Raw genomic sequence first — 26,556 nt, 5'->3', positions numbered from 1 at the left:
GATGAAGTGCTAATATTATCTCTCCTCTTTAAATTTGAGTGTCTAGGTTAAAGTTCTAGTTGCCCTTTCATTGTTATGATTCTGTTTGAACTAGGTACTTCACAAGATTTTTGAGATTAAATGAGCTGACATATATGTTCTTAGGTAAAGGACTTTATAAGCACTTTATTATGAGAAGTGTATATTTAATAGTTAAGATGTTTAATATTTAATTAATATCACTTAATATAAGTAATATCTAAAGATAAGTAATCATCATGATCATGATCAATTACACTTTGCTACCCCCTCCACTAAATCCCTATTCTAATGTTTTATTGAACCATGTAGGCGACTCTGGCTCCTGGTTCTCATAGCATGAATTCTGAGGGTTAGTAACAGACTGTGCAATATTTAAAGACCACCTTATGGTTAGAGGGAATCAGGTGATGGTTTCTTTTCAGCACAACACAAGACCTTCTTCTAAAATGTGAGTAAATAGGATCCCTGAACTGTTAACAAGTATTCTGGTTATCCACACTAATTTTAGACAAGAACACTCAAGTTCCTGATTATCTGCAGGAGTTTAAGGTCCCAAATATTTTCTCTTATGGCTTGTAGCTTATCATAACTTTTTTAATATCTCTGAAGCTAATAACATTATGTTAACAATTTTGTTGTTCTCTCATTCAGTTATTTTCAATTCTTTATGACTCATTTGAGGTTTCCTTGGCAAAGTTACTGGAAAGGTTTGCCATTTATTCTCCAGTTTATTCTACAGATAAAGCAATTGAAGCAAATAAGATTAACTGATTTGCACAGGGTCACATAGCTGGGAAGTGTTTGAGGTTAGATTTGAACTCAGAAAGATGAGTCTTGATTCCGGGCCTAGGAATCAATCTATTGTGTTACTTAGGTGCCCATACTGGCAACAATACTATCTTTGAAATTCTTTCCTCCTTAGCAAAACGTATAAAAAAGCATGTTACCTAACTACTGAAAAAAGAAACAATGGACTCAAGGTATAAAAAAGAGATAGAGATATTTGTACATGGACAATATGTGGGTCTGTTTTTTGAAACTGACTATTTTTTGCATTTTTTTTTTTTTTTACACAAAAGAACTTTTCTTATCATTTGATGGGGAGGTTAGTAAGAAGAAAGGAAAGAAGGAAGAGAAGGAAAGAGAATGAGGATGTTTTAATTTTTAATTTTTGAAATCCAAAGAACGAAAAGAAACATGGAGAAAATGCATATACATGTGTATAAATGTATATATGTATATATATGGCATTTAGTATATATATATATATATATAAAATATATAAAACATATAAAAGTTTAAAAGAACTATGCTATATATAATAGATCTGTAATTTCATATAAAAGTATTTTTTCTTTTCCATGTATATGGAAATGTATTCATAAAATCAGAATAAAAAAAAATAAAAATATTTTAAAATTAAAAAAAAATTTTTGCATGTTCCAATTTTTCTCCTCCTTCCCCTGAACACTTCCCCTAGATGTAGTGTAATCCAATATATGTTAAACATGGTAAAAATATATGTTAAATCCCAAACAGGCAAACATTTATACAATTATCTTGATGTACAAGAAAAATCAGATTTAAATGAGACAGAAAATAAAATTCAAGCAAACAACAACAAAAGAAATGAAAATGCTATGTTGTGATCCATCCCCATTTCCCACAGTCCTCTCATCATCACAAGATTATTGGAACTGGCCTGAATCTTGTCTTTGTTGAAAAGAACCACTGGACTATATAATTTCTAAGGTACCTTACAGTTTACATTCAGGGACTGAGTCTGACTTCACCATTCCAATTAATGTTAATATGTTCCGTTGCCTTAATACCCAGAGTACATTAGTATATTATATATAATGTCATATAATTATATTAAGTTTTGAATGTCATATACTGTATTGTAGTGTTCTCTTATGCCTGGTTCATGATATTCTGATATTTCATGATATATTTCATGATATTCTGCAAGGTCCTGGAAGTTTGGCTCATATTTACTTTGTGTATCTTCCAGCACTCACTACATGTCTAGAGTGCTCAATAAAGGCAAGCTTGCTTGAACTGAATGTGATATACATATAACTGAGAAGACTCCATCTTTTCCTACACTGTGCAACATAAGCTGAAAACCGTTACAGAACCAACAGGACATCACACTTCTCTGTTCATTTAATCTTCTGTTGAAGGGACAGATGAAGATGTCTTGTGGAGTCACAGATGAAAGATGCCTTTTGAGGTTAGAACAAAAGAAGAATGCCACATAAAAAGATAAAGGGAGTTTACTTTAACAGAAAGTTTTAGTTTCTTGGAAGTAAAAAAGAAAATTAACCTTGAAAAAAAGTCTATTTTAGGCTTCCTATAGTTTCCTCAATAGAGGATCAACAATGTTCAATGACAGTTTTCATTTTTGAAGAGGAAAAGGTTTGCCCTTGGGATTTAGTAAGCAAATGAAAAATCAAAAAACAAAGTGTTTTACACCAAGTTAACTGGTGACCCATTTTCCAGTAAATGAGATGTGGCTTACAGAAAAATCCCTTTTATCTGCATGTTGCTGAAAAAAGACACTCTCTTATGAACTCTATCAATAAGCTCTCCAATTATCTGATGTGGCTACACATTGCTTCACATATCAACAACTACTCATAAGAGAAACAAATCTCTATGCTGTCACCCAATCACTTGACTGTAAATATTGACTATATAAATATTCAAAACTCTACTTCTAGTTTCCTTTTTTGTTGCTGTTGTTCGTTTGTTTTTGCTTTTTTTTACTTAACAATATTGTTTAAATTTTCCAATTATATGTAAAGATAACTTTCAACATTTCTTTTTTATAAAATTAAACTTCAATTTTTTCCCTCCTTCTCTCCTTTTCCTGCCCCCCAAGACAGCAAGCAATCTGATGTTATACACATCAATCATGTCAAACTTATTTCCACATTAGTCTTGTATTGAATAAAGAATAAGAATTAAAGGAGAAAAGCATAAGAAAAAACAAACTGTAAAAATAATATGCTTCAACCTAAATTCAGAATCCATGCTCCTTTTTCTGCATGTGGATAACATTTTCCATCATGAGTCTTTTTGGCATTGTCTTAGATATTGAATTGCTGAGAAGAGCTAAGACTAACATAGGTGATCATTTCTAATGTTGCTGTTACTGTGTAGAGTGTTTTCCTGGTTCTGCTCACTTTACTGAGCCACTTACTAGTTCATGTAAATCTCTCTAGGTTTTTCTGCAATCCACCTGTTCATCATTTCTTATGGCATACTATTTAGCCAAAACTTGTTCAGACATTCCCCAATTGATGGCCAGTTGTTTGTCAACACAAAAAGAGCTGCTATAAATATTTTTCTTGTGCATATGAGTGTTTTTCCCTTTTTTATGATCTCATTGGGATATAGACCTAGTCATGGTATTGTTGGATCACAGGGTATGTGGTTTTATAATCCTTTAGGCATAATTCCAAAATGCTCAGTTGAACTGCTAGATCAGTACCGAACTCCATCAAATATATATTAAGGTTCCAATTTTCCCTACATCTCCAACATGTATCATTTTTCTATTCTATCATATTAACCAACTTGACAGGTGTGAAGTGGTGCCACAGGGTTGTTTTAATTTGCATTTCTCTAATCAATAGTAAAAATAATCATTGTTATATGACTATAGATTATTTTAATTTCTTTATCTGAAACTGCCTGTTCATATCCTTTGACCATTTATCAATTGGAGAATGACTGGAATCCTTACAAATTTGATTCAGTTCTTTTAGGACTTGAGAAATGAGGTCTTTATCAGAAACACTGGCTGTAAAAATTATTTCCCAGCTCTCCTTCTAATCTTGGTTGCACTGGTTTTGTTTGTGCATACTTCTAGTTTTCAGTATAAAACTGAAACAGGCAGCTTGAGTAGAGGATAGATAGCCGACTTAAAAATCTAAAAGCCCCAGCCTTGTTTCTGACACAAACTGGCTATGGGATCCTGGGTAAATCACTTGAGTTTTCAATCCTTCTAAACAATTCTCTGAGACTGTAAGTGCAGGATAAGATGCCAATGTGCATCAGTCAGTAGAGTATCAATGAAAATGTAGGCTTAAACTTCTCCCCCCAAATTAGTTTTATGAATATTTACCCCTACTTAAAGCTTTACAAATTATGTTAAGCTAAATGAGCACAGCAGCAAGCAGAGTGCTCAGTTCCTAGGAGGAAAGGAAATATATAAGTTGAGATATGATTATCATCATTATTATTAAAAGAATCTGAATTCTAATAATATCTAGAATATCTAGTAGTATCTGTATATCCAGTAATATGTATCTGAACAGCAGGGAAGCTCCTTCAGAATCAAATTAGCCTAAATATATTGATCAAGGACATTCTTCTTCTGGAAGTTAAAGCTCCCCTGGAGAAAGATTTAGGCTAATTCCCCTCAATGCCAAAACAATGAGTCAAATATAGTCAAGTAAACAAACATGCTTGCACACAGACATACTTTAGCTATTTAGCACTTTGAAGAAAAAAAAAAAAAAAAAAAAAAAAACAGGTCAATGGATATCTTACTTTTACAGGACATTCTTTTGATGTATTCTTTTGACAATCTAAATAATAGATTTAGAACTAGAAAAGAATCTAAGCCACTAAGTCCAATCCATTCATCTCTATTCCAATAAGCTTTTTGACATAGTACACACAAAAAGCTTAACCATTTCTTAAGCCTCTATTCATATAGCAAAACTCAAACAACATAAGAGCATGAAAAAAATAGTGGAATTAGTGATCTGTTGCTAAGATGTCTAAATGTTGAATATAAACTTCACTCAAACCTACTGACAATCCTATTCTTATATATACTTTCCCCAAGATGATGAAATTTGATCTCCTACCCATTCCTTGTTCTCCAGAATTTGAGGCTAACTCATCAAGCAACCGGATTCAGCTGATTAGAGTAGCAATTTTATAAAGAATTGAGGGTTATATAAGTTATATAAGCCTAGCTAGTTCCTTAGTGATTAAGGTCACCTGATTTTAGATGTTTATCAAAGATATTTTACCAGGAAGAAAATAAGTGTGTGAAATACATGGGTGACATGAGTAATGTTTGCTTTAATAAACTTTTGAAAACTTAATTGACACAATTTTGGACCAATTAATCTCTGAATGCCTTGATTCTCAGTATTATCATTCTCTATTGAATTCATTTCTTATTAAAGTATGTAATATTAGAACTTCTTTTCTGACAGTATTATATAATTTTTTCTAGAGAGGGCATTTGGAAGTATCACTTGTACATGCTACCACATGACTGATATACATATATATATATATATATATATATATATATATATATAGTCTATTCTTTATTATCTTACTAGTTACATGCTAAATATGCATCATAACCAATCTGTAAAACAATATGTAAAATAATGCAGCTGTTGTTACAAGTTTAAAATGTATTGTTCTATTTTGTTTTATGTGTATTATATAACATTCAAAAAGAATGTTTTTCTGTGATTGAGAAAAGGATACAAAATGTAAAACCTACCATTTTGATACTTAAAAATTGACAATTATTTTGTAGTACTTTTTTATTGAAGTGGTATCTTTCTTGGACTACTGAAGGAATAATCCAGCCCCATTCAAGTTTTAGCTGGGATTTTACATAGCTTGTATTTTAATTCTTTGGTTCTTTACTGTTTCTATTAATCCATGGCATTTTGAATAGTTATATTAAATTTAAAAAATAAAATAGAGAATTTATGCCCAGAACCACATATCTATCCCTGTTTGATCTTTTGAGCTTTTTCTGTTGGATTTTGTTTTGGCTACCATATATAAGCCTTAAATTGTATTTGATCCAATTGCCCCATGTGAGCATATTTTAGTTGTTATCACTTTTCTCTATAACAAATTTCTTTTTTATTTATTTTTTATTCATTTTTCCAAATTATCCCCTCCCTCCTTCCACTCCCTCCCCCCGATGGCAGGTAATCCTATACATTTTACATGTGTTACAATATAACCTAGATACAATATATGTGTGTAAATACCTTTTTCTTGTTGCACATTAATTATTAGCTTCCGAAGGTATAAGTAACCTGGGTAGATAGACAGTAGTGCTAACAATTTACATTCACTTCCCAGTGTTCCTTCTCTGGGTATAGTTATTTCTGTCCATCATTGATCAACTGGAATACATCCTCATACAGTATTGTTGTTGAAGTGTACATCGATCTTCTGGTTCTGCTCATTTCATTCAGCATCAGTTGATGTAAGTCTCTCCAAGCCTCTCTGTATTCCTCCTGCTGGTCATTTCTTACAGAGCAATAATATTCCATAACCTTCATATACCACAATTTACCCAACCATTCTCCAATTGATGGACATCCATTCATCTTCCAGTTTCTAGCTACAACAAAAAGAGCTGCCACAAACATTTTGGCACATACAGGTCCCTTTCCACTCTTTAGTATTTCTTTGGGATATAATCCCAATAACAGCAATGCTGGGTCAAAGGGTATGCACAGTTTGACAACTTTTTGGGCATAGTTCCAGATTGCTCTCCAGAATGGCTGGATTCTTTCACAACTCCACCAACAATGTATCAGTGTCCCAGTTTTCCCACATTCCCTCCAACATTCATCATTATTTGTTCCTGTCAACTCTGAGATACCACTACACACCTGTCAGATTGGCTTTTTAGCCAATGTGTGTAGTGGTATCTCAGAGTTGTCTTAATTTGCATTTCTCTGATCAGTAGTGATTTGGAACACTCTTTCATATGAGTGGAAATAGTTTCAATTTCATCATCTGAGAATTGTCTGTGCATATCCCTTGACCATTTATCAATTGGAGAATGGTTTGGTTTCCTATAAATCAGGGTCAGTTCTCTATATATTTTGGAAATGAGACCTTTATCAGAACCTTTAACGGTAAAAAATATTTTCCCAATTTGTTACTTCCCTTCTAATCTTGTTTGCATTAGTATTGTTTGTACAGAAACTTTTTAGTTTGATGTAATCAAACTCTTCTATTTTATGATCAATAATGATCTCTAATTCTCCTCTGGTCATAAATTCCTTCCTCCTCCACAGGTCTGAGAGGTAGACTATTCTCTGTTCCTCTAATCTATTTATGATCTCATTCTTTATGACTAAATCATGGACCCATTTTGATCTTATCTTGGTATATGGTGTTAAGTGTGGGTCCATATCTAATTTCTGCCATACTAATTTCCAGTTTTCCCAACAGTTTCTTCCGAATAATGAATTTTTGTCCCTAATGTTGGTATCTTTGGGTTTGTCAAAGATTAGATTGCTATAGATGTACCCTTTTTTGTCCTTTGTATCTAATCTGTTCCACTGATCTACCGTTCTATTTCTTAGCCAATACCAAATGGTTTTGGTGACTGCTGCTATATAATATAGCTTTAGATCAGGTACACTTAGACCACCTTCCTCTCACTTTTTTTTTTTTCATTAGTTCCCTTGCAATTCTTGACCTTTTATTCTTCCATATGAATTTTGTTGTATAACAAATTTCTTTAGAAAAAGCAGGAACATTGGGGCAGCTAGGTGGCGCAGTAGATAGAGCACCAGCCTTGAATTCAGGAGGACCTGAGTTCAAATCTGGTCTCAGACACTTAACACTTCCTAGCTGTGTGACCCCGGGCAGGTCACTTAACCCCAGCCTCAGAAAAAAAAAAAAAAAAAAAAAAAAAAAAAAAAGGCAGGAACATTTATAAGCCAGAAGAAGAAAACAGCTTTTATTTCACATTTTGGGCTTTAGCACGGAGGGGGTGGGGAAGAAAATACTTTAAAAATCCTTAATAACTTAAATCTAATTAAGGAGAAATATCAAATAACAAGTTTTCTCTGCTATATCATATACTTCCCTTTTATAGCAACACTATAAGCATATAGTACAAAAAAATAAAATAAAAGAGGAGCAGAAAGAAGTATCAGAGAAGATAAAAGTTGGAAGGAACCTCAGAAACCATCCAATCCAATTCATACATGATCAAGAACCTTCTTTACAATAAATTGAAGAATCTTACCTAGAACATTTCCAGTGAGGAAAAACTACTACCCTACTCAAGGGGCTCATCATACTTTAGAATAGGTCTTTATATTAAGACAAAATTTTGTCTTTGAGAAAACATCTTCATATTAAGCAAAAATTTCCTTTTTCACTTCCAACCATTACTGTCAGTTCTGTTCTTTAGAGGTCAAGAAGAAAAAGTTGACAATAGCTAGACTCTTATTTAATTAGGCACTGCTTCCTGAGACTAAAAAACCAACAAAACCTATTTCCTTCATAAAGTAGTACTTCAAGGCTTTTCACCATTCTGATTTCACTATCTCTCTCTAGCCTTATCAGCATTCTTCTCCACTTTGTCAATTTTTTTTCCCTAAAATGTGGCCAGAACTGAAAACAATACTCCAAGTGCAGTCTGTTCCAGAGGAGGAGAAGAAAAAATAATTGTTATCTGGCTCTAATCCTAAACATTCTGCTTATTTTAATGAACCTAGAGATCAGATTAACTTTTTTGGCTGCCATATCATATTATCAATTCATATTGGAACTTGCATTTTACTCAAATCCATTGTCTCTCCCCATTCTTGTATTTATAAAGTTGAACTTTCTAACTATATTTATCCCTATAAAAATCCAACTTATGGGAAGAAATCCAATGTCTTCCTGTATCAAGATTCTGGGATCCTGTTTGTTGTCATTGTGCTAATAATAATTTTCATCTATGGATCATTTACAAATTTGATAAGATTCCATGCCATCTTGATATTTATCTCAGAACAGTACCAGAAAACGTTTCATCAGTATTTGATTCAGTTTTTGCTGTTACCAATTCTTGCTATTAAATTGATCCAAATATCCTCTGGAAAATTCTCTAGCCAAAGTATGTTCCTCAATATTATTTGCAGGCTGCCTTTGACTATGCCAGTAGTCTGAATTCTGACTACTCAGCATCTTGGCATCTTAAAAGCAGTTAGCTATGCTTGGATCGACTACTTTTCTGTTGAAGAATACGCATGATTCATAAAACTGCTTAAAGACCTTTTGAATCATGATATTCACATATTAAAGAATCCACCAAACAAACTAGTTTACAAGGGTATCTATCTAATTATGGTTGCATACTTTCAGTATCTGGATAGAAGGAGGAAAAAAAACAACTCAAATATAATTCTACAACACTAAATTTGGAAAGTTTTTCCTGATAAAAAAGTAAAACAGGATGTGTGAAAAGGATAAAAAGGAGATTTGCAAGACCTAATGCATCATTGTATGGAACAAATGAGGCAGTGGATTTAAAAGTGTCTTGTAAATTTAAAATGTTATATGAATATATGTGGTGTGAATAAGATTAATATTCAATTTTAACATAGTGCTGTCATTTTGGTCCTCTTCAAGAATGAAGGATAACCACATGAAAAGGTGCCCCAAATCACTATTGATCAGGGATATGCAAATTAAAACAACTCTGAGGTACCTGTCAGATTGGCTAAGATGACAGGAAAAGATAATGATGAATGTTGGAGGGGATATGGGAAAACTGGGACACTGATGCATTGTTAGTGGAATTGTGAATAGATTCAGCCATTTTGGAGAGGATTGGAACTAGGCTCAAAAACTTATCAAATTCTGCCTACCCTTTGACCCAGCAGTGCTACTACTAGGTTTATATCCCAAAGAGATCTTAAAGGAGGAAAAGGGACCTGTATGCGCAAGAATGTTTGCAGCGGCCCTCTTTGTAGTGGCCAGAAACTGGAAACTATGTGGATGGATGTCCATCAATTGGAGAATGACTGAATAAATTGTGGTACATGAATGTTATGGAATATTATTGTTCTGTAAGAAACAATCAGAAGGATGATTTCAAAAAGGCCTGGAGAGACTTACATGAACTGATACTGAGTGAAATGAGCAGGACCAGGGGATCATTGTACCCAACAAGAAGATTATACAATGATCAATTCTGATGGACGTGGCTCTCTTCAACACTGAGATGATTTAAATCAGTGCCACTTGTTCAGTGATGAAGAGAACCAGCTACACCCAGCAAAAGAACTATGGGAAAAGAGTTTGGACCACAACACAGCATTTCCACTCTCTCTGTTGTTGTTTACTTTGTTTTCTTTCTGTTTTGTTTTTTTTTCTTCAGTCTTGATCTGATTTTTCTTGTGCAGCAAAATAACTGTATAAATATGTATACATATATTGGATTTAACATATATTTTAACATATTTGACATATATTGGATTACTGCCATCTAGGGGAGGAGGGAAGGGGAAGAAGGGGAAAAGTTTTGGAACACAAAAGTTTTGCAAGGTTCAGTGTTGAAAAATTACCCATGCATGTTTGTAAATAAAAAGCTTTAATTTTTAAAAAAATGAAAGACAACATTTATGTATGTTTACTGTTAAAAAAAATGTTCTCATCTTTTTTCAACTGGGGTTCAGGGAGAAACAATCCTAGAGTAAGTCACTATCCAGCTATTAGTTTTTCATATTTAATGTTCTATGGACAGTTGCTCAGATGGATAAAGTAACTGATTTTTTACTTTTATTTTTTAGTTGAATAAAACTATTTAGATATAAACTTGCCTCCTGTGGAGTCCCTGAAAGCATTCTCAGTACAACTCAAAAAAAGAGAAAAATATCCTCTGCTATTTCTCTTTATTTGATTTATCTAAAACAGAAGTTTGTTAAAGCAATTTGTAAGCTGCAAAGCTTTCTATAAATGTGAGGTATTACTGAAATAGTGGAATAGAGCTGTGCTACCATTAATACGAATATTTCCTCCATTGATACAAATCTCAATACATCAATATCCTATAATTAATGTAGACCAAACAACAGGATTTAACATACATACATATACACATAAATACACGCAGCAGCAGCAGTATGGAGTTGAAAAATTTTGAGGAATTTGGGTTTTTGAGGATATGGGTTTAATTTCTCCTTCTGACAAAAATTGGTTCCATGGCCCTAGACATTTAAACCTCCAGTCCCAGGCAAATATAAAAGCCTATTAAGTACTAAAGGCTTGCTAATATGTACCCATAGTGGGCTTTTTCTTACTAGCATTTCACCATATCAGTTCAATCACAGTTCTGGACTTCTTACCAAGAAGTTGTACTTACACAGTTTCCAAAAGTCTTAAAACTTTAATATATTAAAAAGGATCTAATTGTCTTATTGGAGAAAGGTAATAGTTTAAATATGACCTGTCATATCTGTATGTGTATATTTGAAATGTGCATATGCATAAATGTCATATATTTTAAACATACATGAATATGTGTGTTGTACAGTTGCACATAGGAAACATTTGTGAACCCAAAGAGAAGACTGTAGGAACTGAGTGTGGATCATAATTTTTTTACTCTTTTTATTGTTATTTGTTTGCATTTTGTTTTTTATTCATTTTTTTCCTTTTTGATCTGATCTTTCTTGTGCAGCAAGATAATCTTACAACAGCAAAATAACTGTTTGGACATGTATATATATGTTGTATTTAACTTATACTTTAACATATTTTACATGTATTGGTCAACCTGCCATCTGGGCGGGGGGGAGGAGGGGAAAAATTAGAAAAAAGGTTTGGCAATTATTAATGCTGAAAAATTACCCATGCATATATCTTGTAAATGAAAAGCTATAATTAAAAAAAGATAATTGTACAAATGTTTACATATATTGGATTTAACATATATTTTGACATGTATAACTTATATTGTATTACTTGCCATCTACAGGAAGGGGTGGAAGGAAGGAGGGGAAATTTTGGAACACAGGGATATATGCAAGGATCAATGTTGAAAAATTATCTGTCCATGTTTTGGAAATAAAAAGCTTTAATAATAAAAAAGAAAACATGTGTGAAATGTGTTCATGTGTTTGTAAGTACATGTACTGTGTAATGTGTGTGTATATGTATATAATATATACACATAAATGGCTAAAATAACTACAAATGTTAATGACAAAATTCATAATAGAAAATACTTTGGAGTACATCTATTAGAATTTTGATTTGAATTACTGCTCTCTTTATAGAAATTTCAAAGAGGAACCTTGTTCAGTATTAAAATGAAAATATTAAGATGTACTAAGTTTTCCAATTATAGCAATGTCCCACTTCTGTCACTGCTTCACTCATTCATATCTTATAGTTGTTTATCAAATTGTCAGAGCCCTCATGCTGCAATGTTCACATTTCCCAAATGAAATAGGACCCTGGGTTTTAATGTAATTAATTATGACAAACGAGACACACTGATTTAATGCTCTCAGTTCCAACAAACATGTCCACGTTAAGTCTGTTTTTTCCCTATGGGTAGGTAAAACAAAATATGCTGTCTTGAGTTTGAATAAGTAAATACCACTTTAAAAAAAAAAAAAAAAAAAAAAAAAAGGACAAACGTCATTTATCTGAAGAATTTTGAAGAAGAAGAAGAAGAAGAAGAAAGAGAGGGAAAGGATTAAAATGGAGAGGAGAAAGTGGAGAGGGGGAGTGAGGGAGAGAGGAAGGAGAGGGAGAGACAGACAGACAGACAGGCAAAGACAAAGGGGGGGAGGGGAAGAGAGAGAGAAAGAGAGAGAAAATAGAGCTATGGTTCTAAAAGAGATCCTGAGAGCCTTTCTATTTCATTCCACCCTATCTAGGCAGAACCACATCTAAACTAGGACAGTAAGAATGTAATCTAGTTTTTATTTAAAAAAAAAAAAAAAAAAAAAAAAAAGCAAAAAAGATAACCTAACTCTATCTTAATAGTTTTAGACAATCTTCAGTACTAGGGGAAAAAAAAAAATTATTTTCTACTGTTTATTTCAGATTTAATAAGTAGGATCTTCCTCCACTGAGGCATTCCTCATGAGACATAAATAACTACTGACTTTCTGCAGTTTTTATACATATCCTCACCTTAACTCTTTGCAAAGGACCTCTCTGACATACTGGAGATGGGTCTCCAGGAACTTCATCACTGGAAAATCTCATCATCAAAATCAAATCAAAGCAAGATCCAATCTGATCTTGGTGCTCACGTCTCTACATACTCTGCCACTTCTGACTAGACCCTCTGATTGGCACTTGTTCATATTTCTATAGTCTAAGACCAAATAAAAGATATATTCTCTTTTTGACATGATATCACTTCAGTTACTCAAACACAATTATGTCCAATATCTTCTGTCATTCAGATCAACTATACCCAGTATTCACATAGCATGGTCTAAAGACCTTGCATTATCCTGGGTTCCTTGCTCTGGATGGTCCACAGCTTTTCACGTCCTCCATTACAAAACAATTTGTTCTGACCAGGACAGACTATAGCAACACTACTGCCTTCTTTATTTTCAACATTAAGCCTATTTCCACATTTCATAGATATGATAAAACACTTGGGATGTCTCCTAGCCCTCACTTTCCCTACATGACTGGTCCACCTCTTTTCTCATTTATAAATGTATTTTATGTTTGCTTCTCATATTCATTTAAGCATCAGCAACAAGAACTACTGCCTCTCAATCAATCACTCAATAAGTATTTAATAAACCTGTGCTAAAACTTATGCTAAGAGCTGGATTTAAAAAGAGAGATAAAAAAGTCCCTTTCCTCTAAGAATTTACAATCCAATGGGAAAGACAACATGGAAACAAATATGTACAAACAAGTTGCATACAACATTAAAAAAAAAAAATCATCAGCAGAGGGAAGGAATCAGAATATTTTTAATTTTTTAAAAGATTTTTATTTTCCAAACATAAGCATGGATAATTTCAACAAATTTTTTTTTCTCCCTCCCTTTTCCCCACCTCTACCTCTAGATGGCAAGTAATCTGATATTTGTTAAATATGTAAAATTCTTCTACATATATTTCCACAATTATCATGCTATACAAAAAAAAATAAAAAAAAAAATCAGATCACAAAGGGGAAAAAATGAGAAAGAAAGAAAAATTCCAACAAACAATAAAAAAGTGAAAATGCTATGTTGTGATCCCCACTCAGTCCCCACAGCCCCCTTTCTGGGTCTCTATCACAATATCCTTGGAACTGAAAGCACCAAAATTAAGAGGAATTGAGAAAGACTTCCTAAAGGAAGTAAGATTTAACTGGAACTTGAAGGAAGCCAGGAGATAAAGATAAGAACAAGAGAAGCATGGAGAACAGCAAGAGAAAATGCCCAGAACCAAGACATGGAGTATTATTTTTGGTGTTGGTTATTTTTGAGGAACAGCAAGGAAGCCAGGGTTACTGGATTTAAGAGTAGGTAGAGGAGGGTATAAGATGTACCCTAACATGTTAATTCCTAAAATACTATATAAGTGATGAAATGATATTTGAGAAGAGAAAGTCAGGATCAAAAACATTCAGAGGAAATTGTGCCACATACAACATGACTGAGAAAATGGAAGAAAAATGCTTTTAGTTTGGGTGCTTTGTGTTTTTTTTTAAATATTTCACAAAGAATCAGATACCAAAAAAAAAAAAAAAGAAAAAGAAAAAAGAAAATCAGCTAGATGAAAGAACATTAATACCTACCAACTAATATGCCTACTTTCTATTTGCTGTAAATACTTTATGAGAATATCTACCTATACATTAAAGATATCTTTGACAAAAATATGAAAAGGGAACAAGCTTTTTCAAACAATTCTCAACCATAATTTTAGTCACTCACTAGTGGCAAGGTGTACATTTAAAAAATATATATTCCATTATATTTACTATTTATTTTTAAAAATTGATCCATCCAATCAATCAATAAGTATTTATTATATGCCTACTCTAATCCAGACACTGTGCTAGGTACAGGGGATATGAATAAAATGAATAACACAATCCCCACTTTCAAAAATTCTGATGTACCAAAAAAAAAAAAAAAAAAAAAAAAAAAATCAATAACCCTAAAGCAATACCTACTCTTAAAGAGTTTGAATTATATCATGAAGATTTTGTGTATATGTACACACACACATACACACACAAATCAAACACTTATACTATCATATAATATCATATACTAGGCACTAGGAATATAAAGAGTTATTCATTGACAATTATGACTTCCTTTTTTTCCCTCAAGGTATTTTATTTTCCCAAATATATGTAAAGATAGTTTTCAACATTCATTTTTGTAAGATTTTGTGTTCCACACTTTTCCCTCTCTTATCTCCCTCTCTTCCCTAAGATAGCAAGTAATCTGATATAGATTAAATATGTTCAATTCTTTTAAGCATACTTCCATATTTGTCATGTTGTGCAAGAAAAATCAGACCAAAAGGTAGAAAGCCAGGAAAAGAAAAAGCAAATAAACAATAAAGGTGAAAACACCATGCTTTAAATCACATTCTATCACCATAGCTCTCTCCCTGGATGTCCAATGAACATCCAAGTCTATTGTACAGCCCAACTTTCAAAGATCAAGGGAAAGAACACAATCAATATTCTAAGAGGCAAGACACGTATACATATGGAAGTATGTATGCATGTATTTAAAATGACTAAATGTACATAAGCATGTGTATATGGTAAATAAATATAATGATCTAAAAAAAAAGTTAATATAAGGTAGTTTGAGAGGAGGAAGAGCATTAGCAATTAAGAATAGTGGGAAACATATATAGCCTAAATACAAAATAAATACAACCTACTTAAATATAAAGTACTAAGGAAGACAAGGGGAGATCAGGAACAAAATGCCCCTTTAATGATTCTCTCCTCTAGGAAGTTTTTTAATAACATTCCATTATGAATGTGCCACAGAGATAGAACTGCTTAATTACCCTCCAATTATTCATGTCATTTTGAGAAATAAAACAGGAAGACCTATGCTCATCAAAGGTGTTTAGTGTGGCCATGAAGGATGTCCTCCAGATCAAGGTTAAAATAAAAGAGCTGTTGCCTAGAGATTTAGAGGTCATGTGGATGACTGCCTCAGTTTATGGAGGATAGTAAGCTGGTTGCCGCAAGCCTGAGATTCCATATTGTCAGGCAAAGGATGGGTGATTTTTGTCACCTATGCTGAAATCCCTTAATTGGTAGCTAGATGGACTCAATGAAAAAAGAACAAAGTTCCAATTTGCCCTCAGACACCACCTGTGTGATCTTGGATAAATCACTTCATCCCTGTTTGCCTCAGTTTACTCATCTGTGAAATGAAGTTAATAATAGCATCTACCTCCCAAAATTATGAGAATCAAGTATTTGAAACAATAGCTGTAAAGCTTTGACACTGTACCCAGCACTTACTAATTTCTTAATAAATGCTGCTTTCTTTCCTTCCATACTTTCTTCCCCTCTTTTCCCTTCTTTCTTCATTGCTTATAATTCTGAAGGTCTGTGATTCTATGAAATATCATCTTATTAATTTGGCCTAGTGTTCTAGTCTGTCAAAATCTTTTTGGATCCTGAGTATCATATGATGTATTAGCTCTCCTTCCCAGCTCCCTGTTATCTGTAAATTTGATAAGCATGTCATTTATGCCTTTATCTAAATCATTGACAAAAATGGCAAGTAGTATAATGCCAAGAACAGTTCTCCAGGGAAGTTTACTTGTCTTCAGCTTCAGAGATATCTGTCTATCTGTCCAATTTTATGTCATCTAATAGGATGTCAATTAAATGGCAACAGTCATGGTTTCCTTTTTGTGTATTTTTAACTGTAGCTTGGTACAGGACCTAGCACACAGGAATAGGGTTAGAGATTTAAATTGAACCTGTGATTTTGTTGGTATAAAGAACTCCAAGAGTTTAAGTCAGCAACTCTGCAACTTAAAGTCTCAGGGAGATGAGCATTGAGGGGCTAAGCAAATTAACCAGATTGACAGAATAAGTATTAAGTCAGGGGTGGGACTTGTACTCAATTTCCATGGCTCCCAGAACAATTCATTATCCACAGTGCCACACAAGAAAGGATTAATTATGTTGACACAGTAGATAGAGCCCCAACCCTGGAGAAAAAGGGGATCTGAGTTCAAATCCAGTATCAGATACTTTTTGTCTGTGACCTTGAACAAGTCATTTAATCCCAACTGCCTTCCAAAAAAAGGAATTAGATATAGTGTTAAATACAGGTACAGAGTAATACAGATATAGATACAAATAGAGGCACAGACAGATAAGAGATGATATATATACATATATAAATTAGCGACAGATTCAAGAGATATAGATAGAAAACAGAATGAGATGATAGAAATACCTACATATATGAAATAGTAAGATAAGTAGAGGTGATACAGATGTAGAGATAAAGAAAGGGAAACAACTATTTATAAAATATAAATATAGATGAGATATATGTAGATAAGTTTTATAGAGACAAATAGACCTACTAACAAATAAGATAAAGATACAGATAGAAATATAGATTCAGAAAAGATTGAGATTATAGGGATAAAGATATTCATAGACAGAGATGATAGAGAGAGATCCAGAATTAGGGAGATAGATAGATAGATAGATAGATAGATAGATAGATAGATAGATAGATAGATGAAGATAAAAGACAGGGACATATAGAAACAGAGACAAAGAGATTACAAGTAGAATAGACCTGAACTGTTTTTCAATATAATTGGTCTCCTTTGTATTTTATATTCAGCATTTAAGAACATTATTCTGAGAAGGGATCTGACAGGGTCCATGCCACACAGCCAGGGAAGCTCAGTCCCTCCTATTCTAACAGTGGCTCAGGGGAGCCTCGTACACTCCCTTAGCCCCTGGTGACCAGACATCCTCCTGGCTCACCTGCTCGGCCATGCCAGCTGCCTGTCTGCTGTCTTGTTCAGCTCTGCCTGATAGGAACAGACAGGCCTGTCTCCTTTTTGCTTTATGTTCTCCCTGGCTGGGCGGTCAGGCCTGGCTGGCTGGGGCCTGGGGAAACAAGCAGCTCGGGCAGCTCTGGGACACTCGCATGTGCTTCCTGGGTATAAGCTGATTGGCCACTGAGATGAGGTGGAAGCCTATCATACACTAGTCCCCGAGGGTTTTCTTCCTGTCTGGCTCTTAGGAGGATCTAATCCTCTTAGGGATTTTGTCTACTTTACAAAATATCCTAAGTACACTTACACTTAATCCTTGTTCAATAAATATGCTGCTTTCTTAATTTCAGTTGATCTGGGAGAGCTTTGTATGCTTGCTATTGACACTAATATTCATTCCCTTGCCATAGCCAGTGTTTTCAACTAGAGACAAATTTTTAATGTAATTAGATGTTCTTTTGTTTAGAATAGTAGGTCTTAATGCCTTACAATTCTACATCATGCAGTGGTCCTCAAACTTTTTAAACAGAGGAGCCGTTCACTGTCCCTCAGACTGTGAGAGGTCCGACTATAGTAAAAACAAAAACTCACACTCTGTTTCTGCCCCTCAGTCCATTTGCCATAACCCTGCGGGGGGCATAAATGTCCTCAGCACACATCTGGCCCGTGGGCCGTAGTTTGAGAACCCCTGCATAGCTTTAAAGGTGTTTTACATATATGGTATCCCGTAATCTCATCAGTTAGATATTAGGCTTGAAAGGGGCTAATACTTTTTTCCTCCTGGCTAAAGATATTTCTAAAATAGCTGTGTTGTCATTGCATCTTGAGTACCAACTATATTGTGTTTAACATGTAAGAAAAAAAATTACTCACAACATTTTAGGGCAAGCAAGATCCTCTGGTGGATAGGATGACAACATATATGTATATTAAACATATATGAATTTACTTGTGTTTAATTATGTGTTTATATATTTATAAGTTATATATATATATATATATATGCTATAAAGCATATACAAAGAGACAAAAATATAAATTAGAAAAAAACACATATAAAAATAGTAATCAAAGAGAGTAAGCTAAAGGTAAAATAAGCCATATTTTATTTTATTAATGATACAAAAGACTTTTTATCCTCACTAAAATATTACTTATAACAAAGAATTTTTTTTTCACTAAATATTAATTAAAACTTTTGTGAAAAATTTTTTCAGGGGCAGCTAGGTGGCGCAGTGGTTAGAGCATCAGCCCTGAAGTCAGGAGAACCCGAGTTCAAATGTGACCTCAGACACTTAACATGTCCTAGATGTGTGACCCTGGGCAAGTCACTTAACCCCAATTGCCTCAGCAAAAAAAAAAAAGAATTTTTTTCATTTCTCTCTCCAGTCCTATCTACCATGATAAATATATACATGCATAAGTGTGTGTGTGTGTGTGTGTGTGTGTGTGTGTGTGTGTGTGTGTGTGTGTCTATAAATCTCTTTACCTTGGAAGCTCACTCCAGCCCCTAGACCTCTTCCTTTGACTGGCTAGTTCCTCAAAAAGCCTCTACTGAGAGACACTTATGTCTTCATTCCTCTTCAGAATGCACTTCTAATTCTATGGCTTTTCTCTACAATATCTCCATGTAGGGTACTTTCATCTCTTTCTGTGACCTCCTTTTTCAGCTTCCTTTATATGTGTTGTTTTCTATTTGGAAAGTATAACTGTCTTTTTATTTGTATTTGTATTTCCAACTCTTACCTTGGTTCCTGTCACATTGTATAAGCACTTAACAAATACTTGAGAGTTCCTAGTTGAATTGTAAGAGCAATGTAATTAAATAGGATTGATTTTTTGAGAAAAATCTAAGGATATATCTTAGGGGAAAGGAAATATTAATTTTTATTAACTGTACTTATATCAAGTAATTGAATATTTTAGATGCTTTTTATTGAAATATATATATATATATATACATATTATTATCAAATACTAGATTATAACCACTTTTCAAGAGGATCAAAGAATTTAAATGCCTGGCTCAGTTTCTAAATGTCAGGGCCAAGAGTCAAATGTAGGTCTTTTGGCTCCTGGAACAATATTATTTCTATTATTACACACTGCTTCTCTTGGGGCAGAATAGCTGTTAGTGAGGAAGAAACGATCTCCATTTTGAAATACATAAAGGATTGTTAAATATGAAAGAGGGATTCAATTTATTTTGTTAGACTATGAAGTAGAAATGTCCTGGAGGAGGAACAAAGGAACTAAGGAAGAAAGGGAGAAAAAAAGGGAAGGAAGGAAGGAAGATGGAAATAAAAAGGAAGGGAGGAAGAAACATAAAAAAAAGATTAAAAAAAAAGAAAAAAACAATTAGATCTGATCAATAAATGGAATGCGTTACTTCAATAGAGAGTTTGCATCCCTGAAAATGTTCAATTAAAATCTCAATGAACACTTGTTAAGAAAATTTTAGAATTAATTCACAGGCAAGAATCTAGCCAAATGACTTTTGATGTCCCTTGATTTTTTAACTTTATGAAATATCTACTTGGAAGTACTATCATGACCTCCCAAACAAATATCACAAACATAATCATCATCCATCATGAAACATAAATTCTTTTTCAAATTCCCCTTTTTCTGTCAATATCCCAGTCTTATAACTAAATATGGAGGTCACCAATTATGCTTTATTATCAGTAAATGTTTATTTTATGTAACTATTTTATATATTTAATTTAGGCCTATTTATATAATATATATTTTATATAACTATAAATCCTATTTTATACAACTATATATACTATTTTATGTAACTATAAATCTTTTTTTTTTATAACTATATATCCAGGGTCATAAGAAATTTTTACAGTTGAAAAGGAGTTGTGAGTGGAAAAAGTTTAAGAGCCCTTTTCTTTATTCTAAGTCCGCCACTTCTCTATTGAGATAGAACACTTAGCTATAGCTTCATAACTTTTGGGGTTTTGTAATAGTTACATTACTGTCACCATCGTGTATATTTTTCTCTTATTTCTGCTTTTTTTCACTTGGCATCACTTCATACAAATTTTCCAATGTTTCTTTATAACACAAATAAGAAGACACAAATAATATTCCACTATAACTCCATAGCACAATTTGTTCAATCACTTCTCAGACAGTGGTGACCTGTTTTGTTTTGAATTTTTTGCAAGCAAAAAGAATGGTATTATTAATATTGTCATATAGAAGATCTCTATCTCTTTGTGTAGGATTATATACACATTAACGACAACCCCCAACATTGATATAGCACTGAAATTTACAAAGTTTTTAATATATTCTCACTTTTTGATGAACAAGAGTTTTGTCATCAGTCTGATTCATAGTCTTTAGCTAATCAAGTCTCAGAGAGAGCTTTAATAGCTATTAAAGTTTTTAAAAATTAGTCTAACCTGCAAAAAGATAGGACCTTAAGAAAATTTAGTCCATAGAAAGTATTACTCTTTATGACATCATTTTTGTGCATAGTTTTGTTTCTTGTCAAATTGTCAGAATCACATTTGAGAATTGGGGGGGGGGAGAGAACCTTCAGTGGCTATGTAAGCCAACCAACACACAAAAGGAAGAAATTAACACAATTTGGGCTTCTTTTCGCCATCAGCCTGATTTATCTATACTCTTTGTCATAACCCACAGAATGTAGACATATTTACATTTGCATGTTCAAAGACACAAGTTTACCTTTTATAGGGCTTTAATTTATCTTCATCACAACAGACTTGTGAGGTAGAATTGACAGCATGGGTACAGATGAAGAAGTTGGGCTTCCCAGAGCTTAACCTCCTTATCCACTGTACAAATGCTAAAAATAGAATTTGAGCCCTGACCCCTCCTGACTCCAACTCCAGCACTTTTTTCATGATATCATGAAAAATATCCATGTCTTTCCATATTCAGCTTCCCTAAAAATTCACCATTATCTTCTCTTGCATTTTAAATCCTGAAGATCCCACAGTTCTAGGTCAAGTTGTAGAGCTTGGAGAAAAATTCATATTGTTTGTTCCGCAGATATTCTTAGTCAAATACTTCCAGGCCTTTTGTTAATCTCTAGTGGTTGAAATCAATGCAACTCAAATAATAAATAATTTGTCTCCTACTCATTTGTAAATTCAGGCTCAATTTGACATAGCCTGAAAATAAAACATAGCTTGATGATTACTTCTGCTGCTATACTTTTGTTGTTGTTTAAATGCTAGACACATTCAAAGTGGTTAAGGGCCTTGTGTTTCTTCCTCATAATGGAAAACAGTATCTTGGATAAATCACAAGTGAAATGAAATTCAGAACTCAGGTTTCTATTTAGGAATTCCCAAATGTCCTTTCGGTTAGTGAGTTTCTTTCTTTTGTTTTTTTATTCTTGAAACTTATGGAAATGATGGTGTTGGTCTATATAGTCAACACTGAATAATATTTCTGCTTGTCTTAATTTGTTGTTTTTTGGAAAATAAATATTTTCACAACACAAGTCTACCAAGCATATGCATTGGCACTGCTGAAGCACAGCAGTAGGCAGTGAATGATTTATGAAATGGAAACTATATATTCAGGCTAATATGATAATGTTCTACATATGCAATTACTTCCATTAGATTTGGCATAAAAAATGTCTGGGGATTCTTACTATATTTAATATGCTATGTCTATCTCCTCCCATTCCCTTTAATTATTTCCAGATAAAATATTTGCTCTTCCTAAAACTGTCAGTATAACTGAATCAGCATATGGAATTCCCAAAAAAAAGGTCTAAAGTTCTTCCTGGTCCTAGAAATAGTCTCTCTTTTTTTTTTTTTTCATGTATTTTATGAAAAATTTCACAACCTCATATTCCATATATCTAATCTAAATTTGTAGTTAAATAATGCTTCTACTGTCTTTTGTTTCATGTATCAGTAAAGGAGCTGAAAAATATATGCTCCACATGATAAAAGTCAGATACCTTACTATGCAAAAATATTATAAGGCTGCGCCTAATTATTTTTTCTCCTCTAGGATAAGTAATTTGAGTTCCTTTAACATTTTTCTTAAACTTCTTAAAATTTAGAAGCTCTATGACCTTTATTGGTTATATCCATACAAACAAATTATGAATAAATGTGTAATATATTTAACATATATAATTACATATATAATTTTATGAAATAAAGGTATGATGTATTTATTTGCTCATAAATAAATATGATTTGTTTTACTAAGCATTCATCAGAATTTCCCTCCCCTGTAACAGAAAAATCATCTATGAAATATTAGGTCCCCATGAAATTCTCAAAAGGACAAGGATTTTAGGAACATATCCAGGTACATAACTAATAACCATGAAAAATGAGGTTTAAACTAGGATGTTCCTGATGTTGCACCACCTGTGTGCATATATATGGAAATACACATATACAATATGTATATTAATATACATATGCAATATGTATATTAATATACATATATAATATACAAATAGAGAGAGGGTATACAAAAAATTCTCAGTGAAATTATAAGCTGCCTATTGTTATTGAGTGGTTTTTAGTACTCTCACTTTATGATCCCATTTAGGGCCTTCTAGACTAAGATGGAGTGGTTTGCCATTTCCTCCCCCTCCCATTTTACATTATTATTTTATTACATTTATTATTTTATTATTTTACATTATATTAGGAAACTGAAGCAAACAAGGTTAAATGACTTGCCCAGGTAAGTATTTGAGGCCAGATTTGAACTCATGGAAGATGAGTCTTCCTGACTCTAGACCCAGCACTCCAGTCACTACTCCAGCACTTTAGGCTACTTACAGCCTCCATTTATTGCTTAAAACTACATTAAATGCTTTGGGACAGTACATGTATATGAACTTGAATTATGGAGAAAGCAAGAGATTCTAGGAAAAAACATTGATTTCTGCTTCCCTGACTACACTAAAACATTTGATTGTGTGGATCATAATAAAACATGGCAAGTCCCCAAAGAGATCTAAGTCCCAGATTTTTAATTGACTCCTGTGGGACCTGTAAGCAGTCAGAAGCACTGGAACATGGAAAAACTGATTGGTCTTACAATTAGAAAAGGAGTAAAATAAGGCTCTATATTACACCTATTTATCTTAGATGCAAAGTATATCATATAAAATATAAGACTGCATGAATTAAAAGCTACAATTAAGGTTATTAGGAGGAATATTAATGATCTCAGATATGCAGATGATAGCGCTCATGATAGAAAGTGAAGAGGAATTAAGAAGCCTCTTGATAAGGGTGAAAAAGGAGTGTGTAAAAGCTTGAAGTTGAACATCAAAAAACCTATGGTGTTGGCAACTGGTCCCATCCCTTCCTGACAAAGAGACAGATAGAAAATGGAAGCAGCATCAAATTTTACTCTTGGACTCAAAGATCACTGTAGACAGTGAGGGCAGACATGAAATTAAGAGGCTTGCTCTGTGGAAGGAAAGCTACGGCAAATCTAGACAGCAAACTAAAAAGCAGAGACATCACCTTGCCAACAAAGATCCATATACTCAAAGCTATGTTGTTTTTTTTCAGTCACAATTTATGACTATAAGAACTGGACTCTTAAGGAAAGCTGAACACCATAGAATCAATGCCTTCAAATTGTAAAGCTGGAGAAGTCTTTGGGGAGTCCTGTGGACAGCAAGGAGGTCAAATCAGTCGACACTTCAAGAAATTAATTCAAGTTATTCATTGTAAAGTCAAATAATGAAGCTAAAGCTTAAATACTTTGACCACATCATGAGAAGGCAGATACTTTGGAAAAGACTCTGATGTAGGAAAAATGGAAGGCAAAAGGAAAAGGAGATGGCAGAGGATGAGATGAAGGGATAATAGATAATTGTGTGAAACAATGACCATGAAGTTGGAAAGACTTGGAGAGATAATAGAGAATAGAAGGGTCTAGGGAGGGTGCAAAGTCATATATGACAACTGAACAATAACAATATGTATGTGCTGTACAAATATGCATGTATTGTGTGTATATATGCATGCATAAAATAAATGTGTATTTAGGCAAATGTGAATGCATACACATGTGCATATTTAGATATTATGTGTGTATGTGTGCATGTATATATGATCAGTTTGATGATACTTCAGATAGCATCTTATGTTAATTCTTCCCAAATCATGAATCCCATATCTGTCAGAGATTAACCTATATAGTTGCCAAATATACATATGATAACTGACTTTATATAATGCTTTATATTTACAAAGAATGTTCATATAATCTTACTTACACTTCACAACAAGATATATAATGCTTTATATTTACAAAGAATGTTCATATAATCTTATTTACACTTCACTAAAAGATAATATAGGTAAAATCCTCATCTTTAATAATTTTAACCTCAAAGGAATTAAAAGTGATTTTTCCAATTTTGTAGTCTGATTAGTACTAGATCTGGCACTGAAATTCAGGGCTTTTGACAAGTACAATATTCTACTGAACAACTTTGTCTTTCATATGTGTCCATGTGAAAACAGTAAGTATGTGTAATCATGCAAGATCCATGTTAACCCACTATAATGTGTTCTCCATTGTACTTTCATTTTGTTCAGTGTTTGAAACTCCTTTCCTGAGGCAGATCAAAAACACATCTATAACTCTGAGTCTTAGAGAGCTTCCTAGTGCTTGAAAAAACAAATCTGCTATTACTCTGCTGGATAAGAATTGAATACACTTCATCCTAGTTCTAAGGTGAATTTTTTCTACCTTTGCTGCTTCTTATTAAGTATGTCTGACAATAATGTATTTCAATTAATTCAATATTTTTTATAATTAAAGTTTACTTTCCTCTAGGGACTAAATGTAGAAATAATTTAAGTACCTTTAAAAATCAATATTTCTAAATATTCTTTGTTTTTTAAACAGAGACCGAATGATATAGTTGAAAACAATTAGACTTGCAGTGATGAAATAGATTTGGTTCTGAATCCTGATTTTGTCACTTACATTTTACTTAACTATGGTCAAGTCTCAATGTCATTGTTGGGAAAATGAACTAATAATACTTGTACTATTGGGGAAGCTAGGTTACACAACAGACAAAGCACTTGCTCAGAAGTCAGAAAGTCCTGAATTCAAATCCAGCCCGATATTAGCTATAGTTAATGTTTAGATGAACAAGTCACTTAACATTAACCCTATTGCTTCTTTAGTTGGGAGCTGCCAGAAGTCTGACTTCTAAGTAAAAGATAAATAGATTTTTTTCTATGCTCATGTATCTCTGAGTAGTACATAACCCACATGATTAAAAAAAAAAAAAATTCCACACTGACAGTTAAAACCATATGGAAACATTGAAATGAAGTTTTATATTGATTGAAAACCTCTGAACATGACCTGATTTTTCTTGAACAGCAAGATAATTGTATAAATATGTATGTGTGTATTGGATTTAACATATATTTCAATCATGTTTAACACAAATTGGACTATTTGCCATCTAAGGGAAGGGAAGGAAAAATTGGAACGCAAGGTTTTGCAAGGGCTAATGTTGAAGAATTGTCCAAGCATGTTTTAAAAAATAAAAAGCTTTAAAAAAAAAGAAAAGAAAATCTCTGAATATACAAAGGATAACACAGGATCACAGACCTTCAAAATCTGCTCATTTTATAAATAAAGAAAATGAAGCACAGAAAATTTAAATAATATGTTCGCATAGCTGGTGTATGAGGTGGAATTTGAACTCAGGTCTAATATA

The 26,556-nt window shown here is 33.1% G+C and overlaps 1 protein-coding gene and 1 long non-coding RNA gene across 2 annotated transcripts in view; one reads left to right on the top strand and one right to left on the bottom strand.

The window, feature by feature from the left end:
• LOC141565792 (uncharacterized) overlaps nt 1-12,791 on the top strand; it is a 154,618-nt gene extending 141,827 nt beyond the window's left edge. The window contains exons 2-3 of the long non-coding RNA XR_012489133.1: nt 10,230-11,809; nt 12,618-12,791. This is a non-coding gene — a long non-coding RNA (uncharacterized LOC141565792). The remainder of the gene's footprint in view (nt 1-10,229; nt 11,810-12,617) is intronic.
• The window catches only part of PRKN (parkin RBR E3 ubiquitin protein ligase), a 1,861,641-nt gene that overhangs the window by 1,267,647 nt on the left and 567,438 nt on the right, over nt 1-26,556 (bottom strand).

This window comes from Sminthopsis crassicaudata, chromosome 4, assembly GCF_048593235.1.
Source record: "Sminthopsis crassicaudata isolate SCR6 chromosome 4, ASM4859323v1, whole genome shotgun sequence".
NCBI lineage: Eukaryota > Metazoa > Chordata > Mammalia > Dasyuromorphia > Dasyuridae > Sminthopsis > Sminthopsis crassicaudata.
This window is presented reverse-complemented; position numbering and strand designations above follow the sequence as displayed.